This window comes from Sphaerodactylus townsendi, unplaced genomic scaffold, assembly GCF_021028975.2.
Source record: "Sphaerodactylus townsendi isolate TG3544 unplaced genomic scaffold, MPM_Stown_v2.3 scaffold_416, whole genome shotgun sequence".
Lineage (NCBI taxonomy): Eukaryota > Metazoa > Chordata > Lepidosauria > Squamata > Sphaerodactylidae > Sphaerodactylus > Sphaerodactylus townsendi.
The window spans coordinates 1-11,940 of NW_025950601.1; the positions used below are offsets into that span (position 1 = coordinate 1).

The 11,940-nt window shown below is 45.7% G+C and overlaps 1 long non-coding RNA gene across 1 annotated transcript; it reads right to left on the minus strand.

The window, feature by feature from the left end:
- Positions 1 to 1,526: 1,526 nt before the first annotated feature.
- Positions 1,527 to 8,215, minus strand: LOC125425409. Its single transcript, XR_007243360.1, has 3 exons — positions 8,026 to 8,215; positions 4,797 to 4,799; positions 1,527 to 1,540 (listed from the first exon to the last, which is right to left on the minus strand). It is a non-coding gene; the product is annotated as an uncharacterized LOC125425409 (long non-coding RNA).
- Between the last annotated feature and the right edge of the window lie 3,725 nt (positions 8,216 to 11,940).

Sequence of the window (11,940 nt, forward strand, 5' to 3'; positions counted from 1 at the left end):
GACAGGAGTTTGGCCTCTGTCCAGTCCTGTAAGTTTACTAAAGAGAAGCATGATTTTTTAAAAAATCACATCAGAAACAGCTTGCTTTGTCTCTTACATGGCTCATGATTCCAGCCCCTGTCAGCATGTATTAACATCCAGGGAAGATAGGTGCCTAGTTCAGCTACAGGACCCCATATCTATTCTGTCTGCCTCTTCCAGCCCTGCAGGCATCCTTGGGGTACACTCTGACGCCAGCATTTGCAGTAGATGTCTGGCCGGCAATTCACTTATAAACCACACAATTAGGTAGATAAAGGCAAGCAAGGCCATCAGAACTGAGGGGAGGTGGCTGCTGCTGCCACGGTAAACAGCAAAAGTAGTTCCAATCCCCTAACGCAGGAAGATTTTCTTATAATGAAGCACGTTCTGTGTCAGGGACTACATTTTTTGTTACCATTTATGCTAGCAGCAGTCAGGATGTCCGCTGAGACCGCTGCAGAATAAGGAAGCAAATTCCTGAAGCAGCAGAAGGTACAGAATGCGTCTGAGGAATATCGTTTTAAAATGTTTCGTGCATTAAAAGAAAGGCCTCCTGAAAGCGGAAAACTAGCGCAACAGTGCATGAGCTGGGCCGGATCATTTCTTCTATTGTGTTTTTAGGTGTAGGGAATTATTTTTACATGAGATAATATTCCAAGACAACATGCCCTACACACAGTTAAAAGTTGGTAGGTAGATTTTGACTGTTCGTGGCCAAAGATTAACAAAACATGAATTACGGAACACACACACACACACATTTTTAAAAGGGGGCCCAACCCATTTTAATTGGCCCGTGCAGAATGGGCCAAAGCGTATCAAAGAAATTCTGGCTTTAGAATCAGGTGATCTTCTACTTAGTTTGTATTTCAATGGAGATTAGGAAATCGCATTGTGGAAAACTCAAAGTAACATAAGTTAAATTCTACTACTATCAACCTGTCTACATGACAACTTTATGCTGGTTTTATATCAGTTTAACCATTACAAGGCTGTCTTCCTTATAATCTTGGGGACTGTAGTTTGCTGAGGTTGCCGAAAATTCTCTGTTTGAGATTTCTGGCCCCTCACAAAACTACAGAGCTTTGGGAAGATGCTCTGGGAAGATGAAACTCTAAATTGGTATATTTAATAAAAAATCTTGCATCTTAACAAGAGCTGTAAGACAGAGCACAGAAAAGCAAAAAACATGCCTTTTAATATATATTTTCAAAAAGGACGGCTTACCGGAGATTCAATGTCCTCAAGAAGCAATACGGAGCAACGTTCACACTTCAGTAGAGTTTGGGCTCGGTGCATAATTTCCTTCACAATTTTCTCTAAGTCTGTCTGTTCCTCAAAGAGATCATTAACCACCTCGAGCAAGGCCTGCATATACGGATGGAAAGCTGAGTAATGAATCAATGCCTGTGGAATTTTTGTATCCAACAGTTATTAATTTTATACAATGCTGATTTCCTTTCTCACAAATTAAATTCAGCTGCAGGAGAAGGGAAAGGGCCTTATCACAGATCCTGTCCTTATCACAGATCCTGGCCCAGTTTCAGTGAACTCAAATGAGACTGTTGGTTCCCAGTGAGGAGCCACTTCAGGGTTTCACACAAGTGATTTAAGATATCAGAAAATAACTGAACTGATTCTGGAATAAACTGTTCCATGTTAACTTTAGAGCCCCAAATTCTGAGATCCAGTGTGGTGTAGTGGGATTTGACTTTATTTATATTTGTACTGTGTACGTTTAACATAGAGCCAGAGCCATGGTGAAAACAGCTTTCGATATAAAACACTGTAAGGCAGGGTTTTTTTAAAAAAAAAAGTTTTCAAAATGGAAGCTCTGCATAATTCCAACAGGAAACGTTGTATATTTCAGCCTTAAAACGTTTCATTTGCGCTGTGCGGGATGGACCAAGACATTTCTTCAGTCCCAGCAGACTGTGTCACTGGAGGAAAAAGAGAGTGCATGAAATGTGAGTTCCTTATTTCTCCATTCCCAAGCACTGCAGGGCCAGATTCAGCTGGTATGGCACAGGATGACGAGGGGCCTCAACCTTCCCTCCTGCATCATTTTCCCAAGCTGAAAGGAGTGTAGTGGGGTGAGAGACGTTTGCCCCACTGTGGGGCTCCCTATGTTCTAAGTGCAGTGGGGGGAGCAGCCTGCCTCCTGCCATTTCAGCACAGGAAAATGGCACTGGAAAGAAGGCTGAGACCCCTCCTGGTTCCATGGCACACTTCTGAGCTAAATCTGACCCCACAGAATATTAGTTCTTTGACACATTGGGTTGAGTTGGGGAACCCATGACCTACCTCATGTCACACATATTGTCCAGTTGAACCCTTATACAACAAGGTTTTTACTTTGGCTAACAGAGCAAAACATTGGCCTTTTCTGCAAAAGTCAATGAAAATGTTCACAAAACATTTGCAAATGTTTCCAATGCCCCCGTTCGTTCGTTCGTTCGCACTCACCCCCTTAAAATGATTCCTGGCTGTCATTTTGTGCTTATTCTGTATTGTGTTAGTTCTCCGTGGATTTGATGCTTTGATGCTTCAGAGCCCCGTGCTACAACACTTCATAGATCGTGCAGTCAAAGCTTCAAAGATACCACCCCCAATTTTTTTTAAAAAAACCTGATGAACATTAACAGGCAAGATGACAGAACAAGCTCAAAAATGGCACCAAGGAAGATGTCCGGAGACTGCAGAGAGGCTGGGGAAATGGTTTAAAAAGATACACACAGCAAGCCAAAACATTTTCAAACCTTTCAACAAAAGAATAGCCGGAAAACAGGAGGGATTTTAAAAAAGTTCATGCTGGAAATAAAACATTTGGGGCTAAAAACATTGGAAGCTCCTCGTAGTTTTATTTCCTTCCTCAAAATGTTTTATTTTGGTTGTGTGGAAAAGTCCATGAAACTGACAGCAAAATGCTAACACTGAACAGCCAAACAGTCTATGTTCAGTGTATCTTCTCTGTGCAACGTTCACTAATCAAAGCATCAACAATTTATTGGGAAATAAGGGATGATTAATCTGCAAATGTGTACGATTATGAGTAGCTGATACATAAAGGAAAGAAAAATATAAAAGTAATTGGGTATTGTCCAAGTTACTATTTTTTACCTTCCCCTGCTTCTATCATACTCCTTCCTGGAAGCTGCGAACAGCTGAGCGTTAGAGATGGCAATCCCACAGAACGGAAGATACATTTCCATTGCCTAGTGCAAAAAGAAATGGCAGATTGTTAATAGAATTCTTCTAAAAGCCTAGTTGTCTTAGTTCTCATTGAGATGGTAAATCAGTACCTTGGCTGTACCACTTCAGACTGAAAATGCTCATGTGAGTGAATGAATGACAAAGTAGACGTTTCTACCAATTCTTCGCACATCGTAATCCCACTTTGCTCTTTATGCATTTCTGAGGTTTCATAAATCACTAGAAGCAAATCTCAGAACGTGGGATGAACAACACAGAAGAAGGCGATTTTGTTATTTTGGAGATTGTTGACGACTCCTTAGTTCTCTCACTTTGAACATTAGTCCTTCTCTAAGGTTGCTTTCTTCATGGGGGCTCATGCAGACATACTCTGTTTACTAACAATAGAAGGAATAGTATTCTTGCAGGAGAGAGGGGAACTTGGCTGATACTTCCTTCCCAATCTAGTTCACTGCACACCATGCCATTTCTATGCTTGTTCCATTCTGCCAAATACTTATGAATTAAGTTTTTATTTTAGAAAGTTCAGGCCACAATATTTTTGCTCCTATTTCAAATGCCACAATATTTTTTTTAAATCAAGAAGATGATGTGGTCACGGTAACAATTATGAAGGGCCAAAGTCAGATGAGAAATCATGGAGGGAAAGCTGGGGAGAGGGACAGATAGAAAGACAAGGAAGGAAGGAAGGAAGGAAGGAAGGAAGGAAGGAAGGAAGGAAGGAAGGAAGGAAGGAAGGAAGGAAGGAAGGAAGGAAGGAAGGAAGGAAGGAAGGAAGGAAGGAAGGAAGGAAGGAAGGAAGGAAGGAAGGAAGGAAGGAAGGAAGGAAGGAAGGAAGGAAGGAAGGAAGGAAGGAAGGAAGCTACTTTCCTCAGTCAGCACTAGAAAGGAATTGTGCTTTGATTTCTTCTTTGTGCTATGTACTTTCCCTGTCTCCTGATGGAATCTGGAAGAATGTATAGAATGCTTGTTTGTTTATATTTTTTATTTATATCCCACCTACCCCTAACTTCAGGGATAAGGCAGGATATAAATATAACAAATAAATAAATAAATAAACTACAGGGGGGTTTGGGGCAGGGAATAACAGGTCTCTCTCTCTCTCTCTCTCTCTCTCTCTCTATATATATATATATATATATATATATATATAGATATAGATATAGATATAGATATAGATATAGATATAGATATATAGATATATCTATATAGATATAGATATAAAAACAGTTAAAATAGATTAAAATCCCTAAAATAATATAAATAACAAAGATGGTACCCTAACAGTGTAATCAAGATCGGGATGGGGGGATACCACCTGGGACAGCATGGTGAAGGCAGCGCCACACCACCTCCAAAGGGGCTTCGGGCAGCACAGAAAGGAGGGAAATTTGAGAACCCCCCTGCTGCCCAAATCACTCCATAGCTGAAGCAGATTTATGGTGCAAGTCTGCAGTCACGGAGGGCAGCGTTCCCAGGCTGGAACACGAGTGGAACACCCCGGGTGCCCCCTCCCCCCCACCAGCATCTGCTCAAATGCCAGCGAAGCCCTGTGGTTGCACCCCCTTCCAGGCTAGCCTGCCATGGACCTGTTGGGTGACCAGGAGCCAGCGTCTTTGCTCTATATGCCAGCACGGGTGCCCTTTATGGCAACGGAGAGGGGGGGAACATGATAGCGCAGCCCTCCACTACTCCCAAACCCCATTTGCCCTCCCCACTTGGACTGGACTATAAGCTCCTAGCAGATTCCCAGTGCAGACTCTTGGATCACCAAGTTTTTGTTTTGTAAGGAGAAGAACCATATCCTGCCACACCCCTAGGTTCCAGCCTCAGATGCCCAGATGTTGATCGACAGAGTTTAGGGGAAAAAATGTATAGATGTAATCTTTGGGTTATATGACTGCTTTTATAAACTGTTACACAGAACTCATTGTTCTGGACTGACAGCTGCAAGGTGTGTAGCACCTTAGAATTCAGATTAATGAGATTATCCTGTCAAATAATTTGAACATATGCTGCATTGGTTCCTGGAAGCCATTCCCCCATCAAAATTAAGTCATTACTCAACCACCAGCCTTTTCAACCTGCAGTTCTACAAATGACACACAATACTAGCCATTCCAGGATTGTATGCACTCCAATATTGTTATCAGGGGGAAAAACTTTGGTTACGGACTGGAAAAAAACCCACTACTAAATAATAGCCCAGTACTTGACTCTGTTCACCTAAAGTACTCCAAATAACACTGAAAAAGTCTGCAGTGCCTTTGGTGTTCTTTGATACGCACTGTCTGCGCGCTGCGTTTGGTGGTTCCTATGTAGACTTGTCCACAGCTGCATGGTATGCGGGAGACTCCTGCAGTCAGTCACAAGCCTTTATTGGCATAAAATAAACATACAAAATCCGCATACAAAATTTGCCCATTATTGCTCACAATTATAGACACTGGTACTAAAATACTAAATACTAAAATATATACATGGTCCTTCTGTAACTACAGGACATTCCTTCAGCTAAGTTAACCCACCCAAACGTCATCGGACACTGACAGAAGCCAGCAAAATCACTGCTGGCTATATGCGGTCATAATACATAGACATTGGTTGGTATTCATCTAGACTTACGTCTATTATTGTTAGCAGAAATTTTGCTACATTCTCACACACTGTGGGATCCATGTTGTTCAAAAGCATAGGTATCTTAAGAGCATCAGTTAGATTGTTATACAGAAATGGGATAAGTGCAGACAGACATTCTGATTTTTGCAAACCTTACACAATGAAAGAGGGTATGATCGAAAGTGTCTCCACTCGACCCATATTGCATGGACATAGCCTCCTCTGTTTATCAATTTGTTGATATCTGCCATAGAGCAGCATAGAAGGCATTAGATTGAATCTGGCCAGTGTTAAAGCTCTTCTTAATTTAGGGTTGGTGATCCACTGTAAATAATAATTGGCCATGTGTCCTTGTTCAATTGGAATAAGCAGGGTTGTAAACACGCTTCCTCGCGAGCTGTTATCATATCCCTATACTCTTGTTCTAATAATAGCTTAGTTTCCAAGCAGCTATATGCTTCTGATAGGGAAAGAGGGATCAACAACTCTAATGAAAAGCCAAGAGTGTTGATTTTTCCCTCAACTAGTTTCAGCCACCCAGAATTTGCATAGTCGGAAAGCATGAGGTGTAAATAAACTGGAGTGATCCTGCAAATAGTGGATACGTGAGCCAGTATCTGACAGTTCTCAGCACAGCTCATCGTGGCATATGCGATATTTGCCCTCGAAGTTCTAAACATAGGGCCGCATAGCTATACTTCTCTCTCTCAATTTGGTAAGCCCATACTCTTGTGGAAGAAACGGGACTGGGCTGTGTTTATATTTTTGTTTATAGTCTTCGATCCAAATAGGTGCTCCATAGAGGAGCCGAGAGTCGTGATTTAGCATTGGGAACACCTTCAATGCGGATGGTATATACTGGCGGCCCACAGTGAAAAAGAAACGCTGAATTGCTAGGGCACTGTTGTTGGCTGCAGCGAAAGTGCTAATTTCCTAAGTGTACTGCCCAATTAAGGTTAAGTAGGTAAGAGTTATGCCCAAATATTTGAACTGGTTAACTTGTTCTATGGGTCTGTTATTGATGGTCCATGTATGACTAGGGGGTCTTCTAGCGAAGACCATTATTTTGGTTTTTTCATAGTTAATTACCAGTTCATTCCTCTTACAATATTCAGCACAGCAATTTAAGAGACGAGTGAGACCAACTTTAGTGTGGGAAAGAAGAACGGTGTCGTCAGCATACAGTAACGCGGGCACGTGTTTAGTGCTTAGTTTGGGAACATGCCCATTGGCCTTCTGGAGGGTTGGCACTAGATCACTAAGGAATATATTGAACAAAGTGGGGGCCAATGTACAGCCTTGTTTGACCCCTCTGGTTGTGATGATATTTTCTGTGAGCGGTCCTTTTGTTGCGACTCCTGCAGTAGCTAAAGGATCCCTCTTATCCTTTGCTGAACGTAGCATCTGTTGAATTTTCTTAGTGGGTCTGTAGATTGTTTGTAGGTTGTGCTTCTTCATCAGTTTTCCTATGCGATCCGTGGTTCCCTTGATGTATGGTAAGAACACTTTCTCTCTAGATGGCTCTTTATCTTTGTTCACGTGGCTTGTTCTTGTTCTTGCAGCCCTTCTGATTTCTGTATTAGAGTAACCATTAGCCTGTAGAGCCCTGTTTAGGTGATTCAATTCATCTTGAAGGAGGTGAGGTTCACACAGGAGCTCCTAGCAATACGAATGGCTTTCGAGGTATATGACATCACCTCGGAGGAGCTCGCCCACCAGTCCAGCTCTGCACAGACTATGTAAGTAGTGTAAGGACGGACAAAATGTCATCTGACAGTTTTTGGGGCGTGGCTCAGGGGTCACGGGAAGGCGGGACTTCCTGTGGCAGAAGGCGGGACTTCCGGGTGCTTTTGCCAGGGTTCACGGTGGGTGGTGCTTGTGTGGGACACATGTGGTTTGAACACCCAGGCATGCCAGGGCAAGTCATGTCCTTTTCAGGGGTTAGGGCTGATTTGTGGAGCCTGCATGCATGGAGAGAGGCAGACATTTGAAGACTGCCTTGTATTTGGGGCTGAGCGTGTGTGTTTCATCAGACTTTGCCCAGCAGTTGACTATCAGCGGGTTCTCTCTCTCTCTCTCTAGCAAGAATTCAAGGGAAAAGGAAATGCACTTGCTCTGTTTACCCCCCCCCCATACTGAATGTTAGATTAGGTGCAAAAGCTGTGCTTTCACAGGCTGCCCTGTGCAATTCTAGGGTGAGAGACAATCTAATTCTTCCAAGCTAAGGCATCCCCTTCACAGACCCTGCCCCATCTGGAGAAAACAATCCTTTCAAAAACAGCTATCTGGCAAAAATGAAATAAAACAAACTCTTTTACCAAAGCTCTTCAGTTTCTCCCCATTCTCACATCTACAGCAAGCAGACCTCCCCCCAAATAAGCTGTCTTGTAAAAGCAGACGGGGAAAGCACTTCCCTTCTCTCAGCAGACACACGCCAGCATGCAGGCCTGCCCCCACCCCACCCCACCCCACCCCACCCCACCCCACCATCCTCAACGCACACACTGGGGAAGGGAAGTGGGAAGCAGCTTCTATCTATCGGCCCCCACTGATCTGTTGCTTTCCCCCTCTCTGACATACAGGTCTGCAAGCTTGTAGAAAGGGTGCTGATGAAAAACTGCCTAAATCAATCAGCCCGTCCCAATCTCCAGTCTATACACCAGCCGCAACTAACACACTCAACTCTCTAGCAAACTGCCAGCCAGAAGCAGGGGGGGAGGGGGGGCAGCCCCGTCTCTTCTCTCATCCCACGATCTACCAGCTTGATTCTAACAATCAGCCCCTCCCTCATTCATTCTCTCTCTCTCTCTCTCTCTCTCACACACACACACACACACACAGCGCAAGCTCAAGACTCTCCAGCAAAATTGTCAGCCAGAAGAAGAGGGGGTTGCTTCTCCCCCCCACACACACACTTCCAGCCCTCCCATTTCCCACCTCTCAAGTAAACTCCCAGCCAAAAGTGGGGGGTGGGGGAGATTCACCTCCATGCTCACCCATCCAATTGAAAAATATAATAAACGGGGCTGTGGAACTAGGAGCATCTTGCTACGCAGAGAGAGAGACTTGCCTCGCAGAGAGAGAGATGCTGTGGACCCAGCCAAACCCCCCCCCCTTCTTCCAAAATGCCGTTCCAAACTCACCAGCAAGCAAGCAACCAAAAATAGCAGATGGGGAAAGCATTTCCTCTCTCTCAGCAGACACACGCTAGCTTGCTGGCCTGCCCCCACCCCACCCCACCCCACCCCACCCCACCCCACCATCCTCAACACACACACTGTGTGGGGCGGAAGGGAAGTGGGAAGCAGCTGCAATCTAGGGGCCCCTCTGCAAAAAGCTGTTCCAAACTCTCCAGCAAGTTAGAATCTGGCCAACGATTGCAGGGGAAAAAAGTTCACCCACCCACTCTTAGCATCCATCCTGGTGGGGAAAAGTTCTTTTAAAACTGATCTGCAGCTTTTCAGTTCAATGCAGCCCACCCTTGTCCACAGAACCTTTTCAGAAGGCAGGAGTTGGCAAAAGGAATGAGTCTTTCCGGGCTCCCCAATATGACAGCTCGGTAGTCCCCTGCTAGCCAATGAGATAACTTGTCAAAAGCAAAGCCTACCCTCCTGCTTTGAGTTGCAAAATCAACCAAGCTGTGTGTGTATGGGGAGGACATTGGCCCAGGCACAACGGCACGGCTGTGTAGCAAGTCCCCTATCCCCACCCTCCAGTTCTCAAAAAGTACCCGTGTGGAAAATGTACTCACACACCAACCCTATCAGGTAGGACATGTTCCAATGTATTTTAATGCAGACATGTCAGGACAAGTTCAGGCAACCCCACTGTCCTGCGCCCAGGGCGGGGTCCCCTCCGGGACCCCTGATGCCAACCCACCTTCCCCTGCCTGGTTGCTGGAATCACCGGCCTCACTCCCGTTCTCCGGGGAGTGGACTAACTGAGACAGCCGTCTCAGCCACAGGATGCCCCGGCCACCCACAAGTTCAGGCAACCCCACATGGCACAGAACAGTTATCTATCCCACCCTCCAGTTCTCAAAAAGCACCCGTATGCAAAAATGTACTCACACACCAACCCTGTCAGGTAGGACATGTTCCAATGTATTTTAATGCAGATATGTCAGGACAAGTTCAGGCAACCCCACTGTCCTGCGCCCGGGGCAGGGTCCCCTCCGGGACCCCTGATGCCAACCCACCTTCCCCTTCCCGGTTGCTGGAATCACCGGCCTCACTCCCGTTCTCCGGGGAGTGGACTAACTGAGACAGCCGTCTCAGCCACAGGATGCCCCGGCCACCCACAAGTTCAGGCAACCTCACATGGCACAAAACAGTTATCTATCCCACCCTCCAGTTCTCAAAAAGCACCCGTATGCAAAAATGTACTCACACACCAACCCTGTCAGGTAGGACATGTTCCAATGCATTTTAATGCAGATATGTCAGGACAAGTTCAGGCAACCCTACTGTCCTGCGCCCGGGGCAGGGTCCCCTCCGGGACCCCTGATGCCAACCCACCTTCCCCTGCCCGGTTGCTGGAATCACCGGCCTCACTCCCGTTCTCCGGGGAGTGGACTAACTGAGACAGCCGTCTCAGCCACAGGATGCCCCGGCCACCCACAAGTTCAGGCAACCTCACATGGCACAAAACAGTTATCTATCCCACCCTCCAGTTCTCAAAAAGCACCCGTATGCAAAAATGTACTCACACACCAACCCTGTCAGGTAGGACATGTTCCAATGTATTTTAATGCAGATATGTCAGGACAAGTTCAGGCAACCCCACTGTCCTGCGCCCGGGGCAGGGTCCCCTCCGGGACCCCTGATGCCAACCCACCTTCCCCTTCCCGGTTGCTGGAATCACCGGCCTCACTCCCGTTCTCCGGGGAGTGGACTAACTGAGACAGCCGTCTCAGTCACAGGATGCCCCGGCCACCCACAAGTTCAGGCAACCCCACATGGCACAAAACAGTTATCTATCCCATCCTCCAGTTCTCAAAAAGCACTCGTATGCAAAAATGTACTTCTACAACAACCATGCCAGGTAGGACACACACACCCTTTCCTTTTAAAGCAGACATGTCAGGGCAAGTCCCGGCAGGTCCAGACATGTCCTTTTCAACGATTAGGTCTCTTTGCGCCTGCGCAGGTCAGCCGCCCAACCCTGCTGGACATGTGACACATCTAACAAATCAGCTGGGCGCTGTGAGTGCTTCTATGACGTTTCCAGATGTGCACAGGGGCACGCACAGCCACGCACTTGTGGCATAAATGTGTCTTTTCAAGTGAGAAATCCTACAGGGCTGTGTTCAACATGGATATGAGTTGTGAAAGTTTGTTCACTTTTACACCGCCGGCAGCCCCCCGAAGAAAACAGAGACCGGCTAAAAGACACCTCAGCATGGAGAATCAGGAGAACCAGGATCCTGACATGAACAGAAAACTAACGTTTTCTCCAGAGGTTAAGGCAGAAGAGCCCCTCGCTTCAGAAAGTGCAGATCCTGAACAACAAGAGCTGCAGGTTTGTTAATGGACCTGTAAGGGGTTGTATGGCAGGTGGGGACTGAGGAAAAGCCTGCACAGTGTAAAATGTGTTTTTACTTTCTTACAGAAATGCACATTTCACCAGTTGACCAGGGATGGCGGATCTGTTCAATTTTGGCGGTCACTCTCCGGTCTCCAAGATTGTGGCTGGATGGTGCCTGCTTCGCAAAGGCGGTCAGCATTTTGGAAATTATTGAAAGCGGCTGTCTGTGTTATCCTAGAGAAGTGTGCTTCACATCTGAACATTAAGAACTGTGTTGGTTGTATATTTGAAATGGGTGGCCAGATGTCCCATTCATGTCTTTCAGAGGATTTCCAGCATTTTGATCAGCTTTTAAAAGATGCCTGCCACAATCTTAAGATTGTGCCATTGTTAAACACATGTCTATTTGTGGGAGCCAGCTTGGAGTGTTTTAGTCTGAATCAGAATAATATTATTTCCATTGGAAAAATGATTCAAAAAATTTCTAATGCGAGGTCCCCATCGCCGAACCGAAGAAGGCCAGAGAACTGTGCCCTCAACAGTATATTTCCATAGCAGAAA